Here is a 20258-nt window from a genome sequence, read left to right as displayed (position 1 = left end):
CTAAGTATGCCATTATGAAAGAAAGAAATTACAAAGCAATTAGGAAGAACAGCTAGATGAATATGAACATGGGGAGGGGGATGAAAGGGAAGAATTCATTTAAGAAGGACAAGATGAATATGAAATGGAATGAGGGTCAGGATGAGACAGATTATCATACAAACAGAACAGAAGTAGTGGGGCTATGTCAGACGAGTAACTCTATATTATAAATATGAGAAGAATTATTTCAAATTCAACTTAAGAGGAGACAGTGAGGTTGTGAAAAAACAATGCTCATACTCCTTTGAATGACATATAGCTGATTTTTATGAAGAACTGAAAGAAAATTTGTTCCTTACCTTTTTTGGTGGTTGTTTTTGAGGTTGGTGGTGGTTCTTGTTTTTTTTTTTTAATTGCAGTATAATCAATTTACAATATTGTATTAGTTTCACATGTACAGCAAAGTGACTTGGTTATACTTATATATGTATATATGGCTTCCCTGGTGGCTCAGTTGGTAAAGAGTCTGCCTGCAATGCGGGAGACCTGGGTTCAATCCCTAGGTCGGGAAGATCCCCTGGAGAAGGAAATGGCAACCCACTCCAGTATTCTTGCCTGCAGAATTCCATGGACAGAGGAGCCTGGTGGATTACAGTCCATAGGGTCACAAAGAGTTGGACACAACTGAGGGACTAGCACACACACATGTATGTATGTATCTATATTGAATATAGTTCCCTCTGGAAGTTCATTTCAGTTTGAAGTGATTTGTCTTTTAAAAAAAATTCTCACTTTGAAAGTAATGAAGTGATGTCTTCTATTTAATATAGCAGAACTTTAGTTCATAGACAATTCAAGGTGACTTCTGTTTTAGGCCTTAGCAGATTTATTACGATTTAAGAATTTTTGGCCTTTCTGTTTCTTGTGGTTTCTAACTTACTGTTTGATAAATACTTAATGTACTTAACTAATTTATTTTACTGTTTGGTATAATCTTGGTGGGTGTTTTAGATCTTTTTGAAAATAAAGAGGAAATAAATAAGCATTTTATCTAGTCTTTTTACCAAAGTTATAATTATATAAATGAGATTCTTACTCTCTCTTAATTAAATAAGAAAATTTTCAGCTGCAGTAGTCTTAAAGAAAAAATGTAGAACTTTTTTTTGCTGAAGAGATTCTGATTTGTCTTTTCCTAATATCTACATGTAATGGCACTTACAGTAAATGAATGAAATCACAATTTATGATTTTTTTTTCTTATACAGACTACTTGTTATAAAGTCATAAGGAAAAAAAAACTACCAACAGAGTTTAAAAATTATCTCTGGAAGATAATTTTTTACTTTTTAAAATATCTCTAGCTATATGTATACTCCATGTTATTCTTAAGAAACTTTATATTAACTTCAGTATTTATAGGTGTTAAACTAGCCTGTCAATTCTTTGTTATACATATGAAACAACATATAAATTCTTTTGTATCCAAAACCCAGAAATTGTGGTTACTTGATTTTTTTAGTTTGTTTGTTCTTTCCTGATATAAAGTTTGAGCCCTGCTTGATAATCATAGATGTATTTGAAACCTTTATATCTCCAGCTTGGATAATCATAATTTTACTACTATTTTTAATATCTAGATCATTCCTTCAATCTTTACCTACTATTGCAGAAGGCACAGATAGGAAATTAGAGTTGTTAGTGTGCTGTTTACAGGGAAATAAGAAGAAAACCTTGTGAATTTTCAAATAAGGTTTTATATTTCTTTCTTACCTCATAGTAGTACTTTAAAATGACTCATAATTCCATACTCACATAAGCATTTCTCATCTACAACTTAAAACTTGTCTTTTAAGATCAATTTTAAAAAGGAGTCTTCTTGTAGCATCTTAAATTGGTGTTTTACTATTAAACCTTTTCATTACACTCAAAAATGCTTATTATTGTAATATCCCAGAAATGAATATTTGCACATATTTATAAAAGTATTTTTTTGTGTCCTGGAAACAGATGTTAAAATATATAACTGAAAATTTTAATGTCATAGTTTTCTTCCCCTGGTATTTTATTTTTAAAAGTTCAGAATTCTGCATCAGATCAGATCAGAGCAGTCACAGCATGCCAGGCCTCCCTGTCCATCACAAACTCCCGGAGTTCACCCAGACTCACGTCCAACGAGTCAGTGATGCCATCCAGCCATCTCATCCTCTGTCATCCCCTTCTCCTCCTGCCCCCAATCCCTCCCAGCATCAGAGTCTTTTCCAGTGAGTCAACTCTTCACATGAGGTGGCCAAAGTACTGGAGTTGCAGCTTTAGCATCATTCCTTCCAAAGAAATCCCAGGGCTGTTCTCCTTCAGAATGGACTGGTTGGATCTCCTTGCAGTCCAAGGGACTCTCAAGAGTCTTCTCCAACACCACAGTTCAAAAGCATCAATTCTTCGGTGCTCAGCCTTCTTCACAGTCCAACTCTCACATCCATACATGACCACAGGAAAAACCATAGCCTTGACTAGACGGACCTTTGTTGGCAAAGTAATGTCTCTGCTTTTGAATATGCGATCTAGGTTGGTCATAACTTTCCTTCCAAGGAGTAAGCATCTTTTAATTTCATGGCTGCAGTCACCATCTGTAGTGATTTTGGAGGCCAGAAAAATAAAGTCTGGCACTGTTTCCACTGTTTCCCCATCTATTTCCCATGAAGTGGTGGGACCCGAAGCCATGATCTTCGTTTTCTGAATGTTGAGCTTTAAGCCAACTTTTTCACTCTCCACTTTCACTTTCATCAAGAGGCTTTTGAGTTCCTCTTCACTTTCTGCCATAAGGGTGGTGTCATCTGCATATCTGACGTTATGATAGTTCTCCCGGCAATCTTGATTCCAGCTTGTGCTTCTTCCAGTCCAGCGTTTCTCATGATGTACTCTGCATAGAAGTTAAATAAACAGGGTGACAGTATACAGACTTGACGTACTCCTTTTCCTATTTGGAACCAGTCTGTTGTTCCATGTCCAGTTCTAACTGTTGCTTCCTGACCTGCATACACATTTCTCAAGAGGCAGGTCAGGTGGTCTGGTATTCCCATCTCTTTCAGAATTTTCCACAGTTTATTGTGATCCCCACAGTCAAAGGCTTTGGCATAGTCAATAAAGCAGATATAGATGTTTTTCTGGAACTCTCTTGCTTTTTCCATGATCCAGCGGATGTTGGCAATTTGATCTCTGGTTCCTCTGCCTTTTCTAAAACCAGCTTGAACATCAGGAAGTTCATGGTTCACATATTGCTAAAGCCTGGCTTGGAGAATTTTGAGCATTACTTTACTAGCGTGTGAGATGAGTGCAATTGTGCGGTAGTTTGAGCATTCTTTGGCATTGCCTTTCTTTGGGATTGGAATGAAAACTGACCTTTTCCAGTCCTGTGGCCACTGCTGAGTTTTCCAACTTTACTGGCATATTGAGTGTAGCACTTTCACAGCATCATCTTTCAGGATTTGAAATAGCTCAACTGGAATTCCATCACCTCCACGAGCTTTGTTCGTAGTGATGCTTTCTAAGGCCCTCTTGACTTCACATTCCAGGCATAGGTTTGCATTAATTAGGAGCCTGGTGGGCTGCAGTCCATGGGGTCGCTAAGAGTCAGACACAACTGAGTGACTTCACTTTCACTTTTCACTTTCATGCATTGGAGAAGGAAATGGCAACCCACTCCAGTGTTCTTGCCTAGAGAATCCCAGGGACGGGGGAGCCTGGTGGGCTGCCGTATATGTGGTTACACAGAGTCGGACATGACTGAAGTGACTTAGCAGCAGCATATTTTACAAATAGTTATCTTAACAGCTATGCTTTTCCTGAATAAGGCTATCTATTTTGAACCCAAAGGTATTTATCCAAATCCTTTCTTCTGAGTCCCTTGCATGCCTCAGATTAATTCATTACTCCCCAAACTGAAGGCCTTGTTCCTGACACTTCCCTCATCCCTGACTCTGTAAGCTACACTGTCATCTGTTTTCCCCATCCTAGTAGACAGCATCACTGAAATGCTGCAGCAGGAAAGATCCCAGATGCCAAACTTCCTTGAAATTACTGCATCCAGTCACTCAGCAAATTCAGTATTTTCTACCTGCTTATCATTTTTCATATCTTATCATAATCCACTTTCTCACCTATAATCTTGAAATATTCTTTTCAAGTTTTGCTTCCCTGATGTTTATCTTTATGTTGCTGCCAGAGTAATCTTCCTAAAATATGTTTGTCAATCTTTTCATTCCTCTTGGCTTTACAGTTTGTTTTAGAATGTTTTTACTATTTTTATTTGGCTGTTTTTAAAGCCAAATTCAACTTTTTAATCACAGTTTCATGGAAACTTTGGGTGATATGCAGTGCTTAGTTTGCTTCCTGTCCACTCTGGAGCATTGCTTGTAGTGTTTTTTTTTTTTTTAATGCTGTCCTGTAAAATAATGTCATGTTTGCTACTCCCTGGTGCAGTGTAGTCTTTCCCCTTTCATTTGAAAAAAAGCATGGCACCAAATAAAATAAAATATATTTGTGATGATGAAGGAGAAAAGGAAAGATATAAGCATCTGAATGCAGAGTCCCAAAGAATAGCAAGAAGAGATAAGAAAGCCTTCCTCAGTGATCAATGCAAAGAAATAGAGGAAAACAACAGAATGGGAAAGACTAGAGATCTCTTCAAGAAAATTAGAGATACCAAGGGAACATTTCATGCAAAGATGGGCTCGATAAAGGACAGAAATGGTATGACCTAACAGAAGCAGAAGATATTAAGAAGAGATGGCAAGAATACACAGAAGAACTGTACAAAAAAGATCTTCATGACCCAGATAATCACGGTGGTGTGATCGCTGACCTAGAGCCAGACATCCTGGAGTGTGAAGTCAAGTGGGCCTTAGAAAACATCACCAGGAACAAAGCTAGTGGAGGTGATGGAATTCCAGTTGAGCTATTTCAAATCCTGAAAGATGATGCTGTGAAAGTGCTACACTCAATATGCCAGTAAAGTTGGAAAACTCAGCAGTGGCCACAGGACTGGAAAATGTCAGTTTTCATTCCAATCCCAAAGAAAGGCAATGCCAAAGAATGCTCAAACTACCGCACAATTGCACTCATCTCACATGCTAGTAAAGTAATGCTCAAAATTCTCCAAGCCAGGCTTTAGCAATATGTGAACCGTGAACTTCCTGATGTTCAAGCTGGTTTTAGAAAAGGCAGAGGAACCAGAGGTCAAATTGCCAACATCCACTGGATCATGGAAAAAGCAAGAGAGTTTCAGAAAAACATCTATATCTGCTTTATTGACTATGCCAAAGCCTTTGACTGTGTGGATCACAATAAACTGTGGAAAATTCTGAAATAGATGGGAATACCAGACCACCTGACCTGCCTCTTGAGAAATGTGTATGCAGGTCAGGAAGCAACAGTTAGAACTGGATATGGAACAACAGACTGGTTCCAAATAGGAAAAGGAGTTCGTCAAGTCTGTATACTGTCACCCTGCTTATTTAACTTCTATGCAGAGTACATCATGAGAAACGCTGGACTGGAAGAAACACAAGCTGGAATCAAGATTGCTGAGAGAAATATCAATAACCTCAGATATGCAGATGACACCACCCTTATGGCAGAAAGTGAAGAGGAACTCAAAAGCCTCTTGATGAAAATGAAAGTGGAGAGTGAAAAAATTGGCTTAAAGCTCAACATTCAGAAAACGAAGATCATGGCATCTGGTCCCACCACTTCATGGGAAATAGATGGGGAAACAGTGGAAACAGTGTCAGACTTTATTTTTTTGGGCCCACAATCACTGCAGATGGTGACTGCAGCCATGAAATTAAAAGATGCTTACTCCTTGGAAGGAAAGTTATGACCAACCTAGATCGCATATTCAAAAGCAGAGATATTACTTTGCCAACAAAGGTCCGTCTAGTCAAGGCTATGGTTTTTCCTGTGGTCATGTATGGATGTGAGAGTTGGACCATGAAGAAGGCTGAGCACCGAAGAATTGATGCTTTTGAACTGTGGTATTGGAGGAGACTCTTGAGAGTCCCTTGGACTGCAAGGAGATCCAACCAGTCCATTCTGAAGGAGAACAGCCCTGGGATTTCTTTGGAAGGAATGATGCTAAAGCTGCAACTCCAGTACTTTGGCCACCTCATGTGAAGAGTTGACTCACTGGAAAAGACTCTGATGCTGGGAGGGATTGGGGGCAGGAGGAGAAGGGGACGACAGAGGATGAGATGGCTGGATGGCATCACTGACTCGATGGATGTGAGTCTGGGTGAACTCCGGGAGTTTGTGATGGACAGGAAGGCCTGGTTTGCTGCGATTCATGGGGTCACAAAGAATTGGACACGAATAAGCGACTGAACTGAACTGAACCCTTTACTTGTGTAGTAGATTCCTGTCACGTGAAGAAAGAAGATGACACTTGCTTTCTGCCATTTGATCCTGGTCCTTCCGTTTGTCTCTCTGTAGGGCTCCTAGTAACTGTGCTCTATTTTTCCACATGACTTATTCACACTGTTTCACACCGCGTCCTTTTCTTGGGCTGCCCTTTCCAGAATCCCCCACACCCTGGCTCTGTACTCTCTCTTCTGAGACACAGCCCTTTGTCACAGCGTGCCTTGAGCTTCACAGGTTCACCTGCCTCTTCTCTCCTTTGTGCCCTTCCTGTGCTCTGTCCGCTTCAGTTGCAGAGCTATTGAAAAGCTGATACTTTTCTGCCCTCTTGTTTGTTTTCATGTGTCTCTGCCTTGCCTAGAACACAGAACAGAATTGCTCTTTTCTTTACATTTTGAACTTCTCCGAGGACAATGTCTATGATTTCTTAGACAACAGTGAATGTTTATCATCTTACTGATTGACTGAATGACCAAATAAATGAATATGTTTTCTGAAGTTGGGTTTTTGTTTTATTTTGTCTTGTTTTTATAGGAAGGAGCCACAAAGCCAGAGATTGTAGACAAAGAAAGTGATACAGATATTATTGAAAGGGCTCCACAAGAGCAAATAAATCATGACCATTTGAATTCTGTTGATGGAACACACAAAAATAATAGAAGTGGTAAGTTAGTGAATGTCTGTGGATTTTATCCTATGCTTAAAAGCTCAAATAAAAACCTTTAAGGTGCATAGATGCAAATATGGCATCCATTTCTTTGTAAGTATGTTTCTTTTGCTCTCTTTCTTCAGAAGTGTCCCAAGTACTACCAGCTTTTTCTTCCTGAAAATGCTTCAATCCTCTGAAATTCTTTTCCACTAGTTCATTTTATTGAACTATTTGTGGATGCTGCTAAGTCACTTCAGTCGTGTCCGACTCTATGCAACCCCATAGATGGCAGCCCACCAGGCTCCCCCATCCCTGGGATTCTCCAGGCAAGAACACTGGAGTGGGTTGCCATTTCCTTCTCCAATTTGTGGATAGAGATAGACATATATGTATTAAAATTCATAGTAGTAAATATTCTCATTAATGTATCTGTGACTCCATTTTACAGATATGACATCAGCCTTAGGATTGGGAGAAGAGGAAGATATAAAATCACCTTGGGATTCTGAGGTACTGTCTTCTGTTATTATTTTGAAATGTAAACAACCGAGTGATATAAAAACATAAAATCAGAAGATGCTGTGACTTTCCCACCTTTGCATTTGCCCATCAAAATTTTTTTATTTTTAATCTGATATTAATCTTTATTTTTAATTATTGATTTTTAATCAATAAGATAATTCTGTGCTAAGTACTACCACATAGTACACTTTAGCTAATTTTCAAGGTTTACCTAATGAAATCAGTGTAATATGGAAATCAAGGCTTAGAAGTCATAAGGAATCTCTTTGTGTTCTGAAGTTGCATTTATCTAAAAATGGAAACATTGTTCCAGGTGAGTCTATGATCAAATGTTCCTTTCTTTCTTTCTTCCTCTCTTCCTTTCTTCCTTCGATTTTTATTGGAGTACAGTTGATTTACAATACTGTCTTAGGTTCAGGTGTGCAGCAAAGTGAATCAGTTATATATCTCTCTCTATATATCACCTCTTTTTTAGATTCTTTTCCTATATGGGCCATTACAGAATACTGAGTGGAGTTCCCTGTGCTGTACAGCAGGTCCTTACTAGTTCTCTGTTTTATACACTGTAGTGTGTAGTGTGTTTGTGTCATCCCCAGTCTCCCAAACAAATGTATGTTTCTTCGGTACATGTGCCTGTGTAAAACTGCTAGAGAGGGCCAGAGAGAAACGGGTTGAATTGTGGTTTTTTACCACGTCAACATTGAAAAGATAGTGCTTGAGACTTTTGGTCTTAAGATAGTACTTGAGACTATTACGTTTGGATTGTCAAGTTAATCTGCGAGGAACATTTCAAGAGGAGCAAAAGCATAGGGAATAGTAAGAAATATGTGGTATAATAACAGCAGTTAGCTTTGCTTTGTGATGTTTTAGTAAGTACAAACCATTTTGGATAGTTTAACCAGCAAGCGCAGAGAACCTTTATGGCAGCCGTACTTAAAGTAACATGAAGTAGCAGTGCTCTGTTTGAAGGCGGCAGCTATAGAAGGAGATGAGAAGGGCCTGATCTCTAAGGTGCAGGTAGCCACTGCCTGGTGATACAGTACTGTGTTTGAAGTCAGCATCCTGAATCTGTCACTTAGCAGCTGTGGATCTTGGCAAACCTGTCTTAACTGGGTTAAATGTAGGCAGTTTTTAAAAGTAGGATATTTTCTTCAAAAGGAATTAGGAAATCTTCATGCAACTCAATATTAATTCTAACAGAGTATCTCTGAGAGCCTTCCACGAAAGTATGTAGATCTTTTATCTCGAGCTGCTGGTCAAAGAGGAAAAAATATGTTAAATGGACAAGTGGAAGGTAAGAACTATATTTTATAGAAAAGTCATTTGACAGAATGTTGATTTAAAATGGAAATGCTGATATATTCTAATAGGCAAAGAAAATCACCTGTCAGATGCATAGTGAGATAAAAGACGAGAAAAGGAGGGAAATAGTGTACCTTATCAGGTGTCAGCCACAGATTATATTGATAATCCAGTTTAAGGAGCTAAATTATTTAGCCCCTGGACTTCCTTGGTTGTCCAGTGGTTAGGACTCTGTGTAGTTAAGAGTCTCCAATGCAAGCGGTGCTGGTTTGATCCCTACTCAGGGAACTAAGATTCCATTTGACATATGGGACAAAAAAAAAGATTCTGTTTCAAGATACTCTATGACCTAAGGAAAGTTGAGAAACAAGAGGAAAGAGGGAATGAAGGATTAGAGAGGTAGAGGGTATAGGGAGGAAATGAAGGAAAAGGAAGTACAGGTCTATGGGGGAAGGTAGCAATAAGTAAGATAACGCTTTAGAAAAAGGGAGAGTATTTGATATGGACGATGCATTTGAAGTGAGCTTCCAGCACCAAAATGTGTCAGAGAAGAACAGCAAAGCTTTCCCCTCTTCCTGTCTTCCTCACTGTTAGGAAGGCATTCAGGATTGTGGTCCCTAGGTGTGCAGAGCGTTGTGTCATCCTCTGTGGGGGAGCGTGGGCATAGGTGCTCCGCTGTAATGTGTGCAAATTGGTGTCATACGAAATGTTGCTGCTTTATAGGATGGTGTCACATAGGCCAACAAAAGAGAACTAGAAAGAAGGAGCAAGCAGGGAGCGTGATAGGGAGATCAAGTAACCTACAGCTTGATAGAGAGTCCACTGGAAAGTTTCCAACTTGTAATGCAGTTTCACTTTGGGGGGAGTGTTAGAGTGAGGAAGTTGAGGCTAAGATTTCAGGAGAATAAATTAAGTTGAAATAATGTAGAAGCAGACTCAGTATAGACCAGAGTTTCTCAGATTTTAACTAGTAGCCTGGGGACCTTGTGTGAAGTGCACATACTGAGCAGAAAGTCTGAGAATCTGTGTTTCTAACAAGCTCTCTGAGTAGCAAGGGTGTAGCCTTACATTTAGAGAAATTTGGAAGTAGAGTTTTGGAGAGTTCAGGACATAACAGGATCAAGGAAAAGCATTATTTTGTTTTTCTTTCTAAACGTGTCTATATCCAGAGGGAAGAAAGAGTTGAAGTAGCAATTACAGGTGTAAGATACCATTGCTAAGCAAAGAGGGAAAAAGAAGTGGTGAAGATGATCCATAGAAAGAATGTAAAGGGGGAAGAATTAAGACCACAGATCCAGAGACTACCCTTTATAGAGGAAACAATTTAGTGAAAGGATGGAGGGAAGAAAGCAAGGCCTTAGGGAGGTGAGTTGGGAGTTGAGGAAACTTGAAGAAACTCCTAGATGGCTTCAGTGTATTTGCAATGAGAAGAGAGAAGATCACTGTTGCTCCAGAGAATACTGGAGGTGGGAGGGGGTGCTAGAAGTGGAGGAAACTCCAGCCACTCCAAATACCTATGAGGCATCAAAGATATATGTTGTATCGGTATTTGTTATTCAAATTAGATTAATGTGAATATGGGGGTGTTGACTTTTTTTGAAAGTTGTTTCACAGAAATCCTTTGAAGCAGTAACATGGTGTACCAAACCAAACTAAGTTTTGAAACAAAACAGATTAATAGGGTTCCTTCCCTAAATGCTAGAATTGTTATTTTTGGTAAGTACTATACTGAAGTTGGCTTAAAGCTCAACATTCAGAAAACAAAGATCATGGCATCTGGTCCCACCACTTCATGGGAAATAGATGGGGAAACAGTGGAAACAGTGTCAGACTATTTTTCTGGGCTCCAAAATCACTACAGATGGTGACTGCAGCCATGAAATTAAAAGATGCTTACTCCTTGGAAGGAAAGTTATGACCAACCTAGATCGCATATTCAAAAGCAGAGACATTACTTTGCCAACAAAGGTCCGTCTAGTCAGGGCTATGGTTTTTCCTGTGGTCATGTATGGATGTGAGAGTTGGACTGTGAAGAAGGCTGAGCGCCAAAGAATTGATGGTTTTGAACTGTGGTGTTGGAGAAGACTCTTGAGAGTCCCTTGGACTGCAAGGAGATCCAACCAGTCCATTCTGAAGGAGATCGGCCCTGGGATTTCTTTGGAGGGAATGATGCTAAAGCTGAAATTCCAGTACTTTGGCCACTTCATGCGAGGAGCTGACGCATTGGAAAAGACTCTGATGCTGGGAGGGATTGGGGGCAGGAGGAGAAGGGGACGACAGAGGATGAGATGGCTGGATGGCGTCACTGACTCGATGGACGTGAGTCTGAGTGAACTCCGGGAGTTGGTGATGGACAGGGAGGCCTGGCGTGCTGTGATTCATGGGGTCGCAAAGAGTCGGACATGGCTGAGTGACTGATCTGATCTGATCTGACACTGATTTTGAAGCATGCAAGGTTTTTAATAATTGTGTGACAGTTAAATTTATTATTTCCTTTTTGATAATTGTATTTCAATATTGAGAACTTATTATACATTATTTTCTAAATGTGTCTTATATACCTTCTTGCATGATTGGATCGAGAAACTTTAAGATGGCTAAACTAGAGGAGCCAAGACATGTAGGCATACCAGTAGCCCACATGGGTATGAAAAAAAGTGAATATTTTTATGAACCATTATTCTACAAGTGTGTATCCCAGCTAATCAGTTCATTACTCTTTCTCTGATGAGAAATGAATTATGCATTCAGTTGAACTGTCATCCCAGCTGTGCACTTCTTAAATGACTGGACAGATTGAAGAACATGATAAATACTTGTAGTATAATGGTGTAAATGATACTGCTGTATTGCATTCAAGATAATGCTGTTGCAGTTTACCATCTACTTTCACATTTATCTCTTTGGGGTCATGATTTGTTCCTCTGATTAAGATCACTTTTCTCCTCATCAGTCAGCATGTTCACATTGGTCTGTGTGTACTTTAATATTTTATTAAGTCATTGAAAATGTAATGTTACTTTTGAAATCTGAACTGCATGTTTTGTTAAACCTTTATTTCTATTTTTTCTTCACTATCTGTAGTGGATTCATAGTCTGTCTTGCTGGTGTCCTAACATCCCCCTGAAAACAAGACACTGAAACCAAATGTATTCACTGCCAAGGCTGAGCACAAGGATTTCTGCTCAGTACTAATTCTGCATGAATGTAGAACTGGCTTTCATATTTACATGTAATTAACTCTATGTCCCTTTTGCCTTTTAGATTCTCCTGAGAAATATCCTAACGTGAAGGTAAAATCATTTATGTTTTTATCTTGAATTATGAACTGTGGATAGTATGAAAGGTACATTATTTATTAACCAACTTGCTTCCAAACCCATTCAGCCTGCAGTCTTAGTGAAAGATTCTGTTCCTAGTAAAACAGTCGGAATGAAGGATTTACAAACATCCACTTCAGGTAAATTTTGCAATACACACGTAACTCTGAAAAGAGGGACACTGAAGTATTTGAAATGCTCAGTCCTCATACTGCTAACTTTGTTTTTGCAAATTTAATTGAAGCATTTGACATACATAAGGCAAATGTTATTATTGGTATCCATGTTTTGAAAAAAAGATAGGTACAAGCATAAGAACAAGAAATTTTTAAAATGTAAACTTGAACTCAATATGTTTCTGTATATGTTTTGATACCCTAAAGTTCTCAGTTTGCAGTCTGTACACTTCTTAGGGATTCTCAGAAATTAATTATTAGATCCTAAGATTTTTCCAGGGTCCAAAAATGCTTATTTGAACTTTGACCTTTACCTAGAGTAAAGCTTCTCTTGCTAATATATCAGTTGTATTTCAGCTTATAATTATTTCATTTTAGTGTTGTTACACAGATGAATGTAGGCCAAACAGATGTTTTGTTTAGCAGACTTTGTGTGTGTGTTGTTTTTGTGGTATCTTTGATTATTAGAAGTAGGGGAAGTACTCATACTTTAATGACTTTTTGATAGACATAATCTTTTAAAACAGTGATTCTCAAAGTTTGGCTTTAGGATCCTTTTGTACTTCTAAAAATCATTGAGAATGCCATGGAACTTTTGTTTAAGTAGGTTGTATTTATTGATGTTCACTGTATTGGAAAACAAAGCTGAAAAACTTAAAATACAAGAACACAGAATCATAATGGCTAATTCCATTTGTCATTAGAGTTATAATATCACATGTCGTGTCTCTGAAGAACTCCACTGTGCACTCAGAAGAGAATGAGAATGAAGTAACATTTAGTGTTGTTGTGAAAATAGTTCTGACCTCTTGGACCCCCTGACCTGATGATCTCTGAACTTCAGGGATTCTCAGGACACACTTGAGAACCACAGTTTTAAACTGTTGAAGTGGTTAGATGTGAAATGATAAAGGGGACCTTGAGTTGAAACAGGGTTTCTTGCTTGTTTCTTTGACTTCTCTTAAGAAATTTAGACCTGACAGCTTTTTGTTTTTTTTTTTTTTTTTTTGAAGCAAATATTTTTGTGTTGTATTCATTCTTGTCTCATGGTGCTCTGTGCTCTTTGGATCCAGTGCTGTCCTCGACTTATCCTATTTTCACGTGGAAACAATTAGCCACATACAAGCCTATCATTTCTTATATGTTTATGATATTTATCCAAGGCTTAAAAGATGGGTTCTGAAGACACTGATACATTGAAAAAAGGCTGTCTCTTTGTAATTAAAGTAGTTGCTGTTGGTGATGTTCAGTCGCTAAATCGTGTCCATCTCTTTGTGACCCCATGGGCTTTAGCACGCCAGGCCTCCCTGTCCCTCACCATCTCCCTGAGTTTGCCTAGTCATGTCAACTGAATGAGTGATGCTATCCAACCATCTCACCCTCTGCTGTCTCCTTCTCCTCCCCTCAATATTTTCCAGCATCAGGGTCTTTTCCAGTGAGTTGGTTCTTCACATCAATCAGGTGCCCAAAGTATTGGAGCTCCAGTTTCAGCATCAGTCCTTCCAGTGTGTATTCAGGATTTATTTCCCTTAGGATTGACTGGTTTGGTCTCTTTGCTCTCCAGGGACTCTCAAGAGTCTTCTGTAGCACCACAATTTGAAAGCATCATTTCTTTGGCACTCAGCCTTCTTTATGGTCCAACTCTCACATCCCTCTGTAACTACTGCAAAAACCATAGCTTTGACTGTACAGACCTTTGTCGGCAAAGTGATGTCTTTGCTTTTTAATACATTGTCTTGGTTTGTACCATTAATTAAGATAGTACCATTCATTAAAAGTGTTTTTAAAACCATGGTCTCTAGAACACACAATATTGTCATGCATAATTAAATGTAAAATAAATGCCATACATTTTGTTAATAAAATATTTGTATGTTGAAGAAAAATAATTATTAATAAAGTTCTTATCGAATACAGAATATGTAACAGAGATTGAGTGAATTAAAGTAAGTAATACTAGAAAATTAGCAAGTAGAAAAAATGAGACACTAGTTAACGTCTCTTCATGAATGGCAGTGAAGTGTAAGATATAATAAGCTCTGAAGGACTAGTGAGTGAGGGGAGAGGAGGACATGGAACTGATTCTCTGAAGAAAGACTGTACAAGTTAGTTAGAGCAGTACTCTTACTTACATTCTAATAAATGGAAACTGTTTTCAGATTTTCCAGATTCCGATTCTCCTAGTTTGAGCCTCAGTAATGAGACTCACCAAAGAACGGGGCGTTTGGAAGCTGATCAGTGTCCACTGGCATCACAGTCATGACCAAAAGTCAGTCAGCATCCACAGAATTTGGACAGGTGACTGTAATAGATAAAAGATGGCTATTGGAGCGGTGTTTCTGGGGAATTACACGCTCCATAGCTGTGCCAGTTTCAGCTGCCAGAAAACAGAAAAAGCAAACAAGGTAATGCAGAAGCCCAGGGCACTCAACTGTGGGCCACCTGGGCACGGCCTAACCATTATTCTGACGGTTCCAAATTAGATTTTGTGGCAAAACCTACCTTGTGCTGACTCCTTTTATGCAAGCTACAGCCAAGCAATACCTCTTAGCAAGGTGTTTGCATTCTCCCTCTGACCACAGTAATACAATAAATACAGTGAGAGTTAGGAGAAAGTAAGTTTGGTTAGCCTAGTATTTAGCATATACCTGAGAGTGGGTAGCAGGATTATATTTAGAACTCTGGGACTAGTTGGGAGACCTCAGTAGACATCTAGAGATTGCCTTCTCAAAATGTAACTTCATAGCAATATTGAAAGAGTGCTGTATCATTAAAAGCAGTATATAGAAAGTCAATTCTGATTCTACTAGGATGCCCAGTCTATTGAGTAACCATGTCTAATATGTGTTGTCCATAAATACCAATTAATTTAACACCTTTAATCAGTCATATTGTCAGAGCTATAGTAAGAAATCATATACTGTTTCTTTTTTTCACTCCTAGTTTTTTCTTTTCTATCCTCACCTATAGGGTTAACTTTGCATTTACAAAAGATTCTCAGTTATTTCCTAGAATAGTGACTACAAGCTATAAACTCAGTGTTTTGTTTTGTTTTTTAATCTATAGAAATGACTTGTTTGCCCTTGTTTGTCCATTAGCTTGGTATGTCCACGAAACACAAATTCAGATAAAACCTATCCAGTCCCTTCAACAGAGGAAGATGGGAAATAGGAAAACTACAAAATAAATAGAAGCGACTTCAGACTGTTCATGTAGATCGTTTCTCATCTCAGTCGATACCTTTTAGAAAGGAACCAGCAGAGTCTACTCCTTCAGGGTCCCCGGATTTGTACATTTATTCATTTCATAATGATTTATTCTATACTGGACTCAGAAAATTTTTTATCCTAAATATTTCTGGAAACGCTCCCCCAGTCCAGGCCTGCATCACCTTTGTTTCCTTGCATTAATAATGCCTTCAGATTCATCTCCCTCCATGTATTTGTATGCCCTTCAAATCCATTCCTCTTGTAGCATTTAGAGTCACCTCTCTCAAAAGCAAGTGTGACTGTGAACCACTCTTCAAATCACATTAATGTCCAGGCATCATAAAGTGACATGTGAGGCTTTCATAATCTGACTTCTGCCTGACACTTCATCTCTCGCCCTTTCTGTCGTTTGCTGTGGAATTCTGAATTGCTGGTGATGCCCTCCTGACCTGTCTCTGTACTTTCGACAGATATTTACCCTGTTGTGTGTGTGCTTCTCTCCCCGTCTTGTTACAGCCTTGCATGCCTTCCCTCTCCTTCCCTTGGACTGTGTAAGTCTCCGCTCAGGCAATATCTCTAGAAAAGCATTCCCTGACATCTTTTATCTACATTTTCTTTAAACTCCAGTGTCTAGTACAGAGCAGAAAGCTGATAAATAATTATTGAATAAAATAAATGAGGACTATTTATACAAAAGTGATTTTTAAGAGCTTGTCCTGTGCAGTTTAGGAGCCAAGAAGATAGGCATGTGAAAAAATAATTTACAATTCAGGTGATGAAGATACACTAGAAAAATCTATAAAGTTCTAAGGTAGCTACAAGGAAAGGGATACCCGTTTATCTGAGAAAAGATAGCTGTAATCAAGGACAACTTCACAAAACAGGTTGAGTCTTAAAAGATGAAAAGTTATTTGTCAGGAAGAGTACAGGGTAGCATTTCAGATTAAGGAATTGATTAAAAGCATAAAAAAGTAAGGAATTTTGTAAACCATGAATAATGTTGCAGTTGAAGTTTGGCATGTTATTAAAAAGGTACTGTTATGAAGTAGTGAAGAGAATGTATTGTGACTTTATATGTCTGTCCTGTATTTTGAAATTTTGTTTGGTTTCTGATTGTTTTATTCATTGATGTTTGGATGATTTTGTGAATGAATCTTTGAGCTGTTTGTGTACCTGTATCCTGGTGACATCTGGTATTTTTCAAATTGTTTGTTGAAATTTTAGATCATTGGAAGTATTTCTTAAAGAAGTAAATATTCAGCTGAAGATTAAGATTGATTTAAGATGTCATTTGATACAGTGTTTTAAATCTATGTTTTAAATAAAGATTATGTCTTTTATCTAAATATTCTAAGTATTTTTAACTAAACATACACATTTGTCAGCAGAACTAGACTTAGAAATGACATCAGAGGAAGAAGAGGAAAAACCTGTTGGAGATGAAAACAACCATTCCCAGGTATGTAAAAATGTAAATTTAAATTTCTGGTTTAATACTGTTTTCTATGCTTCAACAGCATAATACAGTGTGTAACAAAGGTCATGACAAGTAAAATTACCTTTCAAAATTTAATCAATAGATAATAATTTAATAGTTTTTATAACACCTTATTATAAAATTTCAAATATTGTTAGAATCTGTTATATTTATAGTTTGTTTTTGGAATTGAGGGAAAAAAATTTCCTGACTATTGTTTACTTCTTCCATTTTTATAACTTCATTACATGATTATGAAGGTGATATCAAATACTGAATTGTAAGAGTAAACAGTTGAAATTATGAACAATATGACAATGATGATCCCAGACCTAGATACATGGAGAGAGAAATCATTCCCAGTGGTTCAAGGTTTTCCATTGAAATTACCAGTCAGTGACGCCAAGATGAAAGATTCATTCTGTCTGTGATCTCGGCGTAATTGATTAGGGATGTACATTCAGGGAGAGAGTGGGGTCATAGAATCAACCCAGTTACCTATTAAGAGAATCGAAGCTTCCAGATTGGACCTTTGTTGTTAGGGCACAAATAATAACTTTCTAATTTATCTCATTTTGGGGTGATAAATCAGTAAATATTACTAAAAATGCTTTATCCACTTTCATTGGTAGATATTAGAATATAATATAACTGAATGTAGGGGCTTCCTTGGTAGCTCAGCTGGTAAAGAATCCACCTGCAATGCAGGAGACCCCAGTTCATTTCCTGGGTCAGGAAATTCCCCTGGAGAAGGGTTCGGCTACCCACTTCAGTATTGTTGGGCTTCCCTGGTGGCTCAGATGGTAAGGAATCCACCTGTAATGTGCGAGACCTGGGTTTAATCCCTGGGTTGGGAAGATCCCCTGGAGGAGGGCATGGCAACCTACTCCAGGATTCTTGCCTGGAGAATCCCCATGGACAGAGGAGCCTGGTGGGCTAAAGTCCTTAGGGATGGAAAGAATCAGATATGACTGAGCATACACATAAGTGAATGTAAGCAGGTAATATGTGTTGATGAATAACACTATCATAATATATAATTTTCAGTAAAATTTAGGGATTTGTTCCTCTTTCTGATTGTTGTTAATTTGATTTTGGCTCCTAGTAATATAAAGTTTGTCTGTTTTGCATGTATTAGTCCTTAAAAAAAATCTTACAAATGTGCTATAGGGATTCCCTATTTAAGATTTAGTGAGGTGAAATATTTTTAAGTGAGGAAGCCTTTATAACATTAAAAATTATCTAATTAATTTTTGGTAGATTTAACATATATGAATTAATTCAAACAGTGATAAAATTGGGTTTATGAGTTCATGTTTTTCCCCTATTTTAGGCTAAGGCAAGCTATTTTTCACTTCTTCCTTGTGATCCAGTGATTTGTGAGTAGCTAAGCATAGATTAAGAAGTTTAAGAGTAAAATTTTAATAAATTTTAGATTTCCAACATGGACACCAGGATATTTTTAATGACAAATACATGTACTCCCTTCCCTTTATGTATTTAATAACAAATTTAATAACAATAAACATAAAATAAAAAATAGAATAAACAATACAAAACAAATTTAAAAAATTAATAACAAATACATGTACTCCCTTCCTTGTACATGTATAAGGCTTCCCTTGTGGCTCAGCTGGTAAAGAATTTGTCTGCAATGCAGGAGGCCTAGGCTCGATTCCTGGGTTGGGAAGATCCCCTAGAGAAAGAAAGACTATCCACTCCAATATTCTGGCCTGGGGAACTCCATGGTCTGCATAGTCCATAGGGTTGCAAAGAGTCGGACACAACTGAATGGCTTTCACTTTAACTTTCACATATACTCCCACATATTCTTTAATCATCACTTGAAGATGTTTCTTTTGAGACAGACTTTTCCATTATGTTGTTTACTAAAATGTAGTAAGTTTTGACACATGTGATTTTGTCACATAAGTAGTGTAAACTCCCATCCCCCGAAAATTAAGTGTTTATCTCAAAAGGAGAAAACTGAGTTTTGAGATGCTGTGAGATTTTTCTTCCTTCTAGTAATAGACTTTTAAATTTCTTTGTTTGCTTGTTTGCTCTTTTGTGTAAGAGGTGCCTTGACTGAGTTTTAACAACAGACAAAAATCTGTAGGTATTCTCCTTTAAAAGAAAAATGAGATCAGCCCTATCCCCAGCTAAGGCATTAAATTACTTGGGTAAAGTCACGCTTTTAACTTATCTGCTGCTGCTACTGCTGCTAAGTCACTTCAGTCATGTCCGACTTTGTGCAACCCCATAGACAGCAGCCCACCAGGCTCCCCCATACCTGGGATTCTCCAGGCAAGAACACTGGAGTGGGTTGCCATTTCCTTCTTCCATGCATGAAAGTGAAAAGTGAAAGTGAAGTCGCTCAGTCGTGTCCGACTCTTAGTGACCCCATGGACTGCAGCCTACCAGACTCCTCCATCCATGGGATTTTCCAGGCAAGAGCACTGGAGTGGGGTGCCATCGCCTTCTCCGTTTAACTTAACTATTCATTTGATAAATTCATTTCGTAATTTATCAGATTCAAGTTACAGAATTTTATCATCTCTTTTGGTGCCATAAAATACTAGGGAATGCCACTTTCGGGGCTTTGAAGAAATCATTTAGTTTATCTTTGTGTATAATGTTAAGAAGGGTTCTCATCTCATTCTTTTACATGTAGCTGTCCAGTTTTCCCAGCACCATTTATTGAAGAGGCTGTCTTTGCTCCATTGTATATTTTTGCCTCCTTTGTCAAAAATAAGGTACCCATAGGTGCATGGGTTTATTTCTGGGCTTTCAGTCTTGTTCCATTGGTCTATATTTCTGTTTTTGTGCCAGTACCATACTTTCTTTATGACTGTAGCTTTGTTGTATAATATGGTCAAGAAGGTTGATTTCTCCAGCTCGATTGGATTAAAATGGATTAAAGACCTAAATGTAAGACTAGAAACTATAAAACTCTTAGAGGAAAACATAGGCAGAATACTCGATGACATAAATCAAAGCAAGATCATCTGTGACCCACCTCCTAGAATAATGGAAATAAAAACAAAAGTAAACAAGTGGGACCTGGTTAAACTTAAAAGCTTTTGCACAGCAAAGGAAACTATAAGCAAGGTGAAAAGACAGCACTCAGAGTGGGAGAAAATAATAGCAAATGAAACAACTGACAAAGGATTAATTTCAAAAATATACAAGCAGCTCATACAACTCAATACCAGA

At 38.0% G+C, this 20258-nt stretch overlaps 1 long non-coding RNA gene across 1 annotated transcript; it reads left to right on the top strand.

The window, feature by feature from the left end:
* Window positions 1–11356: 11356 nt before the first annotated feature.
* On the top strand, window positions 11357–12556 carry LOC139178709 (uncharacterized). The gene is made up of 3 exons (XR_011563190.1): window positions 11357–11508; window positions 12128–12156; window positions 12251–12556. It is a non-coding gene; the product is annotated as an uncharacterized lncRNA (long non-coding RNA).
* The last annotated feature ends 7702 nt before the right edge of the window (window positions 12557–20258 follow it).

Source organism: Bos indicus, chromosome 22 (assembly GCF_029378745.1).
Source record: "Bos indicus isolate NIAB-ARS_2022 breed Sahiwal x Tharparkar chromosome 22, NIAB-ARS_B.indTharparkar_mat_pri_1.0, whole genome shotgun sequence".
NCBI lineage: Eukaryota > Metazoa > Chordata > Mammalia > Artiodactyla > Bovidae > Bos > Bos indicus.
The sequence above is the reverse complement of the archived record's forward strand: the minus strand, read 5'-3'. Positions and strand labels throughout refer to the sequence as shown.